Here is a 14,365-nt window from a genome sequence, read left to right on the forward strand (position 1 = left end):
CTAAAAAAATAAAACGTTTTATTTTAGGCATGTGCCAAGTTGGGGGACTTTTCCTACGCAAAAATGTGTGAAGTTTAACACAAACTTCACAAAGGTGCAAAGTTTTTTGCAAGGGCCACTAAATACCTATAACTTGGACTTTGTAGGTATCTGTTAGCTTTGTCATGGGGAGGAATTGGGCTGGAAGAAGATGGAGCTGCGCTCCTCAAAAAATTGTCTTACCGGAGTGCCCTGCACTGTAGTGATATGCAACTACTTTACCAACTGCATTTGAAAGTCGTCCTTTGGTCAACAAGACAGCTCAAACTCGAACAACGAAACAGTCCAAAGCTCTATATATGTCTCAAGCTTAACACACAGTGACTAGTTTCTGACAGACGAAATGAGCACCATACCCAGTGTGTATTGCATGCTCAGAAGGAATGCACATTTGAATTACTATCACAGACATGTTTGAAACATTTGTGGTCATTCTTATGTTCCCAAAATGCACTTTGTTATTATGCAAAGCAGCCAGCATCCTATATTTGTGGCACCCACATTATTTGACACCTAGTTCCGCCCCTCAGTCCCACCCACACCATGGCAATCCACGCCCTCCCAGATCCTCGTGCCTGCTACCCCCTATCCCGCGTGCAAAGGAGGGGAGGGGGCCCCCCAATACATTTTCTTAGTTTCCAGCACGGAGCTTATTAAATGGTGCTCTGGATGAGATGCCTTTCAAAAGCGGCCCTGGCATTTTTCCAGGCCTGCGGATTGGGAGGCGTGGTCATGGGGGAGGGGCACCTGATGGGGGTGTACCGCCCCGGTGCCAGGCGGCATGGCGACGTCACTGGCAGGTGCTGCCACCAGAAGTATAGAGCCAGGGGGCTCCGGGTGGGTATACAGAGAGGGGGCGTAAGGTGCACACCCTCGCTTTTCACCAACTGGGACTGTGTTGTGAGGTGAGATAGCCCCGGATGCGAGAAATAAAGATAAAGAGGCCAGAGTCAGTTATGAGGAATCACCAAATTGCCAGACCTGCACAGAAATGAGGTCCGGCATAAGGCCTTATAATTTCAAACAAAAGGAAAGAAAAGGTGCCTAAATTGCAAAATATGGAGAGGTGCACAGTGCATTTCATGAAGGAACAAAAACACATGTAGACATAATGTGTTAACACATTTATGGAGAGCTGCGCCGATATTTTCATGAAACAGCTGTCCACAGAACCCTCAATTGGATGTCAGAAGGGTGTTCAGCAGCTGCAGTGAAACAGAGTTAATTTCATGTATAAAACAAAATAATGTCATTTCATTTTCCCCTCTAAAATAATAATATGCTCAGCAAAATGTTCGCCAGACTGTTAAAGTGTGAACTTGGTTTCTGCCTATCATAAGCTCATCCCCATGGACAATGTTAAAGAAACTCGCAGGCATACATTGTAAACTGTGTGTCATAGGTAGATGTCATTTAAAATTGTAATTAGGTGCAAGTTTAAAGGCTATTTGCTGCAGGATACAGGAACTGTGATTTCTCCTAACATGAAACCAGGCTCTAGGACATCCCCCTTGCTGTCCCGAAGACAGGCCTGGGGTTGTCATCATCAATCAGAACCATTTCTTAAAAATACAAGCCTAAATACAAGAAATAATATACTCTTAGATGGGAAATGGGAAAGACAGGAAACAAGGACCATAAAAAAACCATCAGTGGCCATTAGCACTTGGAAGGGGTATGTTAATCTAAACACAGACACCTCTGTGTGCGTCATAGGCATCAACAGGAAAGTGGGACTTAAAAAAAGGTGGGGGCCCAGCAAATGAAGGGTGAAGCTGCACAATGCTTTCAAATGAGAGAAATGCATTTTATTGTGTAAAATGGAAAAGGTACATCGCTCAACAATAAGTGTAGGCTTTTATTAAAGGTGACAATTAACCCCTTCTAACCATGCTAAAACAATTTTGGTGGGATAAACACAACTAAAGTCATCAATAAAATGTGGCTCTCATGATGACCAGAGATGTAAAAAGTTGATAAAAGCATGCAAACTATGATTCATATGACGCCTGTAAAGTGACAGATTTGTCACTGATATAGTCCCGGAATGAATGGAGAAAAACTGTATCTCTGCACAGGAATGACGTGCAGACTTCTGAGTAGTCTCATTTGACTCGCATTAAAATATTGTCAAAAATGTATTCATACATGTAAAGATGTGGAGATTTAAGGTACTTATCATGTGGTGAGATTTTCAAGTCCTGATAAGACCGAGCCTACCTGTCAAAGTGAGATGATGAAGCTCTTTCCTGCCCTATCCAGTCCAAAGCATTCCCTTGTCCTATCAGCATACAGGTGGGAGTGGGGTAGGGAGCATTAACCAATCCCGTCTGCTGGAATTATGACAAGTTAGTGATGTCATTTTCCCTATAACTAAGTGTGGAATTAAGACTCAGGAGACAGGAGGATGCAGAAACAATATTTAATACCAGTAGCGAAAGGTTTTTTTTAAAAGGCAAATAATAATCAAGTCCTTCCGGTTTCCTTCACGGTGTCTTGGCCTTCCAAAGTATACTGGCGTTACTCCCAACTTAGTCCTATCTCGTGGTGTCCGGATAGGCCCACCACTCTGGTTCTCCTTCTCTCTTCTCCGTATCCTGTAGAAAGAGACAAACCCATCAGATTGTTTTGGCACGCGTATGTAACAGTCCCTGGTTTCAGGCCCTCACCAATCATAGTGCGTCCTGCCTAGCCCTTCTCCCATTGGCTCTAGAGGCTTTTATTCCGCCTCCCTCAAAGGCCACCGTCCCGGTGTGTTACCGTTCTCGTCCCTGGAGTAATGGGGAAGGTTTGCGTCGGTCACGTGGTTGTGGCCGCGCTGAGTAAGGATGGGTCCGGACGCTGGGTGCCCTCCTCCAGCTACAAGCAGCGCCGGGGTCAACATGAGATGTAGAGCGGTGTTGTGCCGACCGCTTTCCCCTCCTGTCTTGGAGCCCCCGTGAGCACTGCTCTCCCTTATCCGGGCCGGCTCGTTGATCAGGTGATGAGTCTCTTCGCCGCGGCTGGTTGCAGCGGTTCCCATCCCTGTTCTCCTGACCGTATTAACAGTCGTGATTCATTGGGTTGTCACATCACTTTGGGCCCCAGGGTCCTTGGAATCAGGTGTGCCCGGTTCTCGCTGCGGTTCTTGCAGAGGTGTGTTCTCACACTAAGTCAGCTTGCCTCAGAGCTGGACTTTTCCCACTAATTCCATGAGGTGACCTGCTGTCGAAATCTGGCAAGAACATCCCAGCAGAGAGAGGCCTAATCTTGCAGCGCAGTCAGGAGACATAGAAACTGCTTAGGACCCCTAGGAAGGAAAGAGGGGAGACTCTTGACTGGCCCCCTTTGGCTGTCCCAGCGGTGTGCCGTGATGCTCTCTGATATCCAGTACAGACCTCTCCTGTAAGTAGGACTACCCCAGCCATAGATTATATAAGCCTGGTATTCTTTCAGCCTTGTGTTAGTTATTTCCCCATTGAAAAATCCCCTGTTTGCCTGTGTTGATCCTTAGCATATTTATCAAAGCAAATCAATTAATTCCATCATTTAATTCACTGGATCAGTATTGTTGGCATTCGAAAACAACAATCTTTTCCCAGTGTGTTGCGAGCCGGTATAGTCAAAGATTTACCAAAAAAATTAATCCCATTGTGTAAGGTAAAAATAAAACTGTCCCCGTGTTCCCATTGTGATGTGCAAAACGAAAATTGTCCCTCCGTTCCCAGTGTGCTCAGAAAAACGAATTTCCATTTGCATTTTCCTTCTCACATTGCATCTGCCATCCCAACCCGAAATCGATTTTCCCATGCTGTTCTGACCATAATCCTAAAGCCATGTGTGTTATTGCCAGACGCAGCAAAACACATTTCCCCTTACCTTTCTTATTGTCATATTGTTTCTGTGAATCACAACCCAAAACCGATTTTCCCATTTTGAGCTGCCCAATTTCCCCCAAAGCATAGATGTAAGAAAAGCAAATTCCCCATTTCTTTCTATTCGTTCCCATAGCAGTGGTGCTAAACAATTAAAAAACAATCTCACCGTTGTGCTCTGCAAAACGAATTTCCCATAACCTTTCTGTTTCCCATAATGTTTCTGAGAGCTAGAAACACAAATCCAATTTTCCCATTGCATTCCCACTCCCTGCCACTGCCTTCCATTCAAAGGAATCAAGCCTAATTGATGTTTGGGGGGTGAGGGTTACGGGTGTGGGAGGCAGGAAAGCTTAACCCATTTGCTATCGCTGTGTGCTGAATTGCTCTTCTTATGTCTTGAGATTTAAAAGGAAGTAATTGTGACAGTGTATATCTACATTGTCGCTATACGGAAGTCATTGTGTTTGTGTGCCACAACATTGGTGGCTGATGTAATCTGTTTGTTCTAATTTGACTTAAACACATGAATTAATATTTTTTAATACACACCACCCTGGTTCCTAGTCCATTGGGGCACTGGGTATTTGCTGAGGTTGTGTGCGAGACTGGTTGGAGACCTTACCATAGTGAACCAAATAAAAACTCAGTGATTTATTGTGCGCCACATTTACTGTAGAGGAAGGAGCTCCCTGACTTGCGTGTGACCGTATAATAAACCGTGAAAAACTGGGGGCTCGTGCCGTGATTGGTAGAGAGTTTTCACTCATGACAGTGCAGCAGAACAGACTATTCATTGAAGGTATTGGAACATTTAGTGGATAGAAAGTTGTGTTGCATTGTAAAGGCGCCATCCAAACCTGTACCTGGGTTTCAGGGCGGTGTGTGTAGATAAAAATAATTGTTGAGTTCTCATTGTGAATTCAAACTAAGCAGAAACAGAAACAGGGTTGATATTTTGCCCTTGCGCAGAGAGCATAATCAGTGCAGAACACATTTCATGATGAGCACCGTAGAAATCAATATGTCTAGGAAGTACCTCCTATCCAAATTGTTTATTAACCCCTTAACTGCCAAGGGTTTCCCCCCCAGTGCAAAGGCCTTTTTTGGTGATTTCGGTATGTCGCCAATCCCATGTAACTTTTTTGTTACATGAGATATCTCGGCCAAATCTGGCACCTTTTCTTCCAACATGTTTGCTGTATGGGTGTGAGAGAAAATAACCAAAAAGGGAGAACATTTTGGTTATTTTCAGAAAATGCCAATAAAATGACATACAACGAAGCCTGTGGTCTTTTCCTTGTAAGAGCTAGGAACAAAGAGTTTGCGGTGCTGAATTCACAATTTTCCAGGCTTTCAAGAACAGGTAGAATGGAAACAAAAAAAAACATATTTTGATAGCCGTTTTGTAAGAGGTAGGCGATTTTGGCATTTTTTTTCAATAGGACAAGCGTGGACGGAATGCAAGAGGAGGGTAGGAAAGCTGAATGGGAAGACAGAAAGGCATACATTTCTGAAAAGTAGACAACATTCCAAGTTTAGGAAGGGGGGATTTGCGCAGGTCTGCCAACAACTATGTAGGGAAAAATTCCATAGTTTGGGGAAAAATTTGAAAAATGACAGAAAAAAAGATATGTGGTGGACATGGTTGGCCCGGCCCGGTAAGGCAATGGCTTCTGTGCATTTTGAGGAAAATCAATGCTCTGCTACATTCCCCTGACTCTTCCAGTTAGGAAATCACACATTTTTCTTAATGTTTCACAAAACAAGCAAAACCACAAGCCAAAAACGGAGACATTGTACACAGGTTTTTATGCTTATGGCTTAAACAGACGTACTTAGCATGTGTAAGTAAAGAAAACAAATGTGGTGAGGAAGGGCTCGCATACATTTTTTGAAAGAGCACAGGCAGACCTTTTGAAGGGTAGGTAACATGTGCAGTTTACAAAAGTGTATAGTGCCTAAAGCAGCGACTAAATGTAGGTCACATTTGGGAAATGGAAGGGTTGTGTGACACAGCACAGCAGAAAATGTTCAAAAACGTTATGAAAACCATGCAAACACAACAAATGTCCTACCTTCCCGCATTCCCACAGGTGTCCCGACGAAAACGGTACCTCACATGCCTGGGTGCACCTACCTGGGCGCAAAGTGAAAAGGCTAAACCAGTGGTAACCCCAAGTGTTTCGGCAGAGCAGATTTTGCAGGAATTTGCTCTTGTGGCTAACCTACAGATTTGGGCCTAGGGCATTGAAGCCACCAAGGAAAACAGGGAACCCCATTCATTTCCGAAAAGAAGACACTTGTGGGAATCCACAGAGGTCTGACTTGCGCGAATCGCCCCAGAATGTATTACCCACAAACCCTGAGAAAGTCCAAAATTTGGCAATATAAACCACAATATTTATGCATTTCCCTCTGCCAAACCACCGAAACACACCACCAACAAGAAATGTCCTACCTTCCCGCATTTCCACAGGTGTCCCGATGAAAACGGTACCTCACATGTGTGGTTGCACCTACCTGGGTGCAAAGTGAAAAAGCTAAACCGCTGGTCACCCCAAGTCTTTCGGCAGAGCAGATTTTGTGGGATTTCGCTGTTGTGGACAACCTATAGATTTGGGCCTAGGGTGTGCAAGCCACTAAGGAAAACAGGGAACCCCTGCATAAAAATTGTGGTTTATTTAGCCAAATTTTGGACTTTCTCAGGGTTTGTGGGTAATACATTCTGGGGCGATTTGCGCAAGTCAGACCTCTGTGGACTCCCAGATAGAAGAAATAACGACCAGAGAATAACAAAAAATAGACGAAATGCTATGAACAAAAGATATCGTGAACCTAAAGTGAAAGGACAATGTCAAAATGGAAGAAGCTTAAGTTGTAAGCAAAATGAAGATATTGACCAGGTTTACGCCTGTAAATATGATTGGAACAGCAAGAAAGCTAAGCAGCCGTTTGGCTTGCTATGCTTAGTAGAAGAATAGTGCGGCAAGCGCCATTATACATAATCTACCTTAAACGAGGCATATTATTATAAGTATATGTCTATTTTGCACAAAAAGCAGAATCAACCCAGGTTACTAAAGGCCACACAAAAAAGATTCATATTTAGCAAAACGAGAAGGGACGGCTGAAAAAAAACTCAGCAGAGGCAACTCGTGCCAGGAGAGCCAAGGTCATACCAATAGAAGTTGCGAACAGTAGCTACATCTAATTGAAACTAAGAGCAAAATATCCCGACTCTGAAAGGTCGAGATAAGGCGAAGGCAGGTGGCGGGTGAAACATAAATCAAATACACAAATTGAGGGAAAAGAAGCAAATTCACGGTGTCTGAATCACTTGACCAGCCGAGCAAGAAGAGCTGAGAGTTTACACCTACGCTTGGCACCTGACCAGGCAGAGATATCAGAACATTTTCCAGACAGAAGATGCAGTCTCGAGGCCAACCACAGTGAACTAATTGACACATGGCCACTAAAGTTATGATTGATGGTAACAATAATTGGAGGAAGGCCGGGTAACAAGGGGCACGCTGCACCTGGCCGATCATTCTGCGTGCTGCTAAGCAAAGTGGAAAAGTATGCATGGGGTTGGTGCCAACCCAATCACAATGGACCAAGTAATCCAGGGTCCTATAGTTAGTAAAACCAATAGGACGTCGTACATTTAGTGACGTCTGCAATATCCATTTTGAAAGGAAGGGCTTTGATGCCCACCTGACAGTATTTATCCAATCCCCTCACTCTGTTACCCTATACAGATATAGTACCTATAGTAAAGTTACCTTTTCCTAACCAATAGAATTACATGTTAACTTTTAAGTGTTATACGTCAATGATGACGAGTTTTAAGTATAAATGTTACAACTTGTATGAAGTTCGTTGGAGTTGAAGCGAGAAGGACGATCGCATCACTGCTGATATCCATAACTCTCTGTTTTTTGTACTTGTCATTAAACAGACTCCCTTTGCCAAACCATTGAGTGGTCCTTATTGATTGGTGTTGGAGTAATAAATCTGTACTCATGGGTGCAGCTATCTTGTCTTAAAGTGCTTCTGAGCAAGCCTCGACTCTATGGGCCGGCCAGGGGTCTCAGAGTACACTTAGTAGCAGAGATTGATGGTTATCGATTATTAGAATAAGACACCCATTGACCGTCGACATAAAGTAACTCTAGGTCCTCGGCAATATCACAAGTAAACCGTGAAGCGCCCCGTAGACAGTGGTAGTGTAAGAGAAAATCTGCAGACCAGGGTCTGAAGGAACCCGTGTTACCCACCTAACCCCTTACCATTCCTACGGGCAGCTGAGCGGGAGAAAAGCCGAAGAAGGCGGTAACGAAGGCGTAATCCCAAGGGTCCAGAGAAGAAAACATGCAAACGGTGAGTGAAAAAGAAAGTGTTTTGGCAAAAGTGCATGCTTTAGAACAAGTAAAGGGAAAAGGTAATGGAGGGAAGCGGGAAAACAAAATATAGTCAGAAGGAGAGAAGAATGTATATATATATAGGGGGAAGGGAATAATGACTCAAGAATAATGAAGTAAATAGAGGAAAGATACCGGGGAGGACACCCGAGAAGAGAGAGGTTACCGGGAAGGACACCCGAGAAGAGGGAGGATTCGCCTTATTCCTACGCTAATATAGCAGCTAGAAGAAACGTGTATCCAGAGTCCCAAATAAAGGGGAACAAATAGGCTACCACAGGGATTAAAGGTGCAGCGAAAGGGTACGTTTAAACCCCATGCCGGGGTAATTTTAGAGGCAGAGATACATGTGACCAGCTGGTGTTCATCTAGTCTGTTAAACGTGTCTTACATGTTGTTTGTTGTGACGTCATAAGTCGAAAATGTGCTTTAGAAGAACTGACTTAAATTTTACGCGATTGAATAACTGAGATATTATAGTATACAAATTGATGGTTTTTGAGTAAAATAGAAGATATAAAATTTGGGGGAACAATCAGGATTGGAGCTTGCGGTGATTAGTGCTTGCTAATATTGTTGAAATTGTTTAAATCACGTGAAGCTTTGATAAAGTGTTATATAATAAGAAAGTGTAGAGGAGGCCCCAAATATGGCCTGTACTCCAGTCACCCATTTTGAAGTACAAGGAACATTCACACCGAGATATGTGACGTATGATGAACAAATAAACCAGCAGAGAACCGCACTAGGGCTCTGTCCATTGCCAATCAGGAGAACAATACCTATTGAAGCACTGATAACCAGACAACCATGGGCAGTAAGGTTTCCATTGAGACAACCATACCAGCAAATGACAAGAAATAAAGTTTATTTAAACATTGTCCCAGAAGGAACTCAAAAGGCCTTCGTGGAAGACGAACAATGACATCACAAGGGCCCGGACAGACGTACAGATGAGGAACGACAACCAAAAGATGTCACACAAAAACAAAGCACCATGGATAAGGATATCAGAGACATAGAAGAAGAAACGTAACTGTAAAGCAGGATGAAAGTATTCAACCAGCTAACGCCTGTACATAGGCTTGTAACGCAAGAAGCTAAGAAAGCAGTGCGGCTTGCTATGCTTAGTAGAAGAATAGAGCGGCAAGCGCCAACTATATCTACCTCAACGAAGCACCTTATATAAGTGCAATCCACTTTATAACAAAAACAGATTAACCCAAGTTACTAAAGATCAAACAGGCCAAGAATCCTATTCCGGCTAAAACAAGAAGAGAGACTGCAGAATCGAAACTCAGCAAGGAGCAGGCCGTGCCTGGGAAATCAAGGTCAACCCAAGAGAGAGAGGCGAACAGTAACTTCGGAGAAACAAAACTTAAGGAGCAGAGCATCCTGCCCCGAGAAGGTCGAGATAAGGAGCCCCAGGCAGGTGGCGGCCGAAAATGATAATTAAATGCACAAATAGAAGGAAAACGAAGCTGATTCACGGTGTACTAACATGTGACCGGCCAAGCACGAAGAGGAGCCAACGCCTGATGTCACCCAAAGCAGGAGATACCATAACTTTTCCTTACAAGAAACTACAGTTTCGAGGCCAACCTCAGCCAACTAATTGACACGTAGCCCTAAATTACTGATTGATGGAAGGGAGGCAGGGTGAATCTTGGGGCATAACGCATCTGGGTGACCATTCTGAATGCTGCTAATTAAAGTCGAGATTTATGCTTAGGGCTGTAGCCAGCCCAATCACAGTGGGCCAAATAATCTAAGGTCATATAGATAGAAGAATCAATGAGACGTTGTACTTTGACGTTTGCATGAGTAATGTTAGAGGGAAGGGCGTAGATGCCCACCCAATAAGAGTTATCCAATCCTCACACTCCGTTACCATATACAGATATAGCACCTATAGTTAAGTTACCTTTTCCAACCAATAGAACTGCATGACAAACTTTTGAGTGTTACACGTCAATGATGACGAATTTTTACTATAACTATTGCTGTCTTAATGAAGATTGTTGGGAGTTAAAGCGAGACGGGCCATCGCATCATTGTTGATCTCCAAGTTTGCCCGTTTCTTGTACTTGTCATTAAACAGAATCCCCTTTGTCAAACCATTGAGTTGTCCTTATTGATTGGTGTTGGAGTACGAGAATCCTGCACCCCATCCACCTCGAGGTGCAGCTATCTCGTCTTAAAGTACTCGAGGGTGAGCTCTGATTCTATGGGCCAGTCAGAGGTCACGCCCCCTCCTGTAAACTTGGTAGCAGAGGATGGTTGGAAACCATCGATTATTGATTATTGATTAAAATAAGACACCTATTGACCGTCGACACAAAGTAACTCTAGGTCTTCAGCAATATCACAAGTCCTTCGCCATTCAGCTGAGTAGACTGTGAAGCTTCCCGTGGACAATGGTAGTGTAATTGATCCAAAACTGCAGTGGGGCCTGAAGGGACCTGTTTTAAAAAACCATAGCCCTTCCCATTCCTATGGGCAGCTGATCTGGTGAATGTCTGAAGGAGGCGGTAACGGAGGCGGTGATCCTGAGGGTCCAGAGAAGAACGATGCGTATGGTGAGTGAAATAAAAAATTGCTTTGGCAAAGTTCATAGGCGTTAGAACAAGTAAGGGAAAAGGTAATGGAGGGAGGTGGAAAAAAACAAAATAGTCAGCAGTAGAGAAGAATATATATATATATATATATATATATATATATATATATATATATATATATATATATATATATATATATATATATATGGGGATAATGACTTGAGAATAATTGAATAGATAAAGAATACTAGGGCGGACACCTGAGAAGAGAGAGAATACCAGGGCGGACACCTGAGAAGAGAGAGGATTCGCCTTATTCCTGCATTTTAATATAGCGGTCAGAAGAAACGTGAACTCAGAGCCCCACATAATAGGGGACGACTAGGCTACCACCACGTTTAAAGACGTTGTGAACAGGGTTCGTTTAAACTCCATGTAGGGGTAACAATGAGGCAGAGATATGTGTGTCCGGCTGGTATCTGTCTAGTCTGTTAAGTATGTTTTACATGTTCTGTTGTGCCATTAAATGTGAAGGAATTCTTTGTGTGTTTTGAGTGAGACCCGATTAATATTGCGAGATTCGACAGTTGAGATGGAATCACACACGAACAGATGTTTTTGAGTAAATTGGTGATATAAAAGATTTTGGTGGAAAAAATTGAATTGGAGCTTGCGATGTTTGGTGCTCGCTCAAATTGTTGGACATGTTGAAGTTGCATGAAAGTATTGAAAAGTATTGTATAAGAGGAACAGAAACAGATTTAAGCATGGAAGACATTACTCCATTAGCACACTTATGTAAGCAACTGCCGAAACAAGCACCCAAGCTTAAGAAATATAGCACTGAGTGGGTTAAGGGTACCGCCCACAAGATGTTTATGCCGTGGCCACAAAATGGGTCTTTATCTAAAGCCGTCTTACAACATATGACGACGTACTTGCATGCCACATATACAGGCAAGAAGCTAGAGAAAGCCTTGCTGTTCTAGAACTCTGGAAAATGTTTGAACAGCCAAGGGAGGAAGAGCCAGCTGCAGATTGGATATTAAATGTATGCAAGGAGGAGGGTGAGACGCCTAACGCGCCACCTGCCCCGCCAGAAACAGAACCCGAAGAAAGTAAGCCTGAGGGACTATACACATTAAGGGAGCTTAAACCAGCCACTGGGTACAGAAACCCCGCATATGAGTCACCTACTTATAGTAGTGACGATAATCAAGGGAAGGATAAGGACTCGAATCTCACCTCCATAGTCCCGAGGGACAAGGGGAGACGCGATGACGAAAGAAAAGATCAGGCGCAGACAAGTGCAACTCCCAATAGGGAGAGAGAGGGAAAGAAGTGGAAGGGAAGTGAAGACAGAACTGATGAGATAGCATTTGCAAAAGATGAATGGATGGGAGGCCAAGTCTTATTGAAACTCGATGGGAAAGGAAGTGATAAAGTGAGACCTAAGGAGAGGTTAGATGAGGCACAGAGAAAGGAGAAAGAGAAGAATTTAAGGGATAAAAGGATAAGGAGGAAAGATAGGCTGAGGCGAGAACAGCTATATCACGAAGAGCAAGAAAAACAGCTCAATCGCGAACAGAGAGCAGCCTATGACCAAGACAAACAGAAACAGCAAAGGTTGGAAGAAGAGCAAAGGGTATGTGAGAAAAGGATAAGGAGACGAAGAGATGAGGAGATACGAAAGGCAGATGAACGTAGAAATGAAAAGAGAAGGGAAGAAGATAGAGTCAGAGAAGAGACGAGGAAGCGTAAGGAATTCGATGATGATATTGAGCGTAAGCATAGACAGAGGGCACGCAATCTCAAATATTTGGAGAGAGTGGTGAAAGATCCTTATCCAGTGGTTGACTGGGAAGACGTTGAAGAATTCTTTCCTACGTATGACTCAGTACACGGCACGCCTAAGGCAAATATTGACGATGACTTGGACACCAGAAGCATCGGGGAAACAATCGATAAAATATATGATGAAATGGGGCTAGAGCAAACACCCCAAGGGGAGGGGGAAGACGAGCACCTGGAGAGCACTCAGCTGTATGTGTCACGTCCTCAATCGTGCCCTCCTCCCGACACTTACCTGGCACCATCCGTTCCCATACCCACCACCCACACCAACAGGGAAGACACGGCAGGCGGGATGTCAGAGGGGTCAGAACCACCTCCTTCCGCCCGTGTTGGCTTGCCCTGGCGTCTCATCCATGCCCGACGGCTCCGCGGTCGTCGGCTCCAGCTGTCACGGGTTCTTCATCTGCAGCCGACGCCGGCTTCCACGTTGGACAAACACCAATCACTGTTGGCGTCCGGCCTCACGTGACGCTCCTGTGCGGTCACGTTCCCTGTCACGTGATCTAGCTTCCCTTCAAAAGGAGCCGAGAGGAAACACTCAGCGCTTCACAGATGTTCTACCTGAGACCTGTTCGGCATTACCCTTTTGCTTCTAGCTACAGTTTGGAACTCGACCACGGAACATTATTTGGACTTGTCTTGGATTTCCCTTTGGATTCGTCGTAGCTTCTGGACCCTTGGAACTCTTGACCCCCACTTTTTTGGCCCTGGAATTGCTCTGGATTACCCTTCTGTCTTGGCGAGCTAATAACCACCTGGACCTTGGATTGACTTGCTCTCTGGTCACGCTCTGGCTGCAGGTGTGAGTTGGAGGAACTGCAGCACATCCCAGCCTGCTGTTGGTCTTCCCTTGTTGTCTATTCAGGTTTCCCACCAGTTCTATCATCCCCAGGGTAAGCTTTGTCATTTTTCCTTGTCTGCTTGCACTGCCATTCTTGTTCAAAGCGTACCTGATCCTAACCTTTGCATTACAGCACTCAGGGGTCCTTCCGGTGTTCCCGGTATCTGACGACGCCACTCATCACCTGTGGCCTCAAAGATTGCTAGGGCAGTATATTATTTTTCTGCTCGAGCGGTACTTGGGGACGGAGGTAGTTTATAGCTGCACGACCATCAAGGCGGATTGCCAAGATCACGACAGACTGTGAAGCCTCTTGGTCGTCCAGCTATGGACACCTCGGCCGGGGACCCCGTGACGGTTTTAATGCAGGCAGTGACAGCACTCAGGGCCGATATGGCAACCGCTACTGCAACCCTACGCGCTGACATGACCGCTGCCACCACCGCATTACACCACCGCCTCGACACGGTGCTAAGTGCACGCCATCCCTTACCCGCAGAAGCTGAGTTTGATGAAGCCATTCCTCCCCAAAACCCTCCTCCTGTCATACCCCCTTCCTCCCCTGCCGCCCCTGTGGTGATCCAAAACCCTTTTCCCTTGGCTGCTCCCGAAAGATACCAGGGCGACCCAAAGAAATACTGCACTTTCATCAATCACTGTAAACTTCATTTCATGTGTTGTCCTCAGGCTTTCCCCGATTCCGTATCAAAAGCAGCCTTTCTTCTTCCCATCTATCCGGGGTAGCCGCCACATGGGCCAATCCATTGCTGGAAAACAACCACCCTGCGTTGTACA

The sequence above is a fragment of the Ambystoma mexicanum genome, chromosome 14 (genome assembly GCF_040938575.1).
Source record: "Ambystoma mexicanum isolate Mex_15411 chromosome 14, UKY_AmexF1_1, whole genome shotgun sequence".
NCBI classification, from domain to species: domain Eukaryota; kingdom Metazoa; phylum Chordata; class Amphibia; order Caudata; family Ambystomatidae; genus Ambystoma; species Ambystoma mexicanum.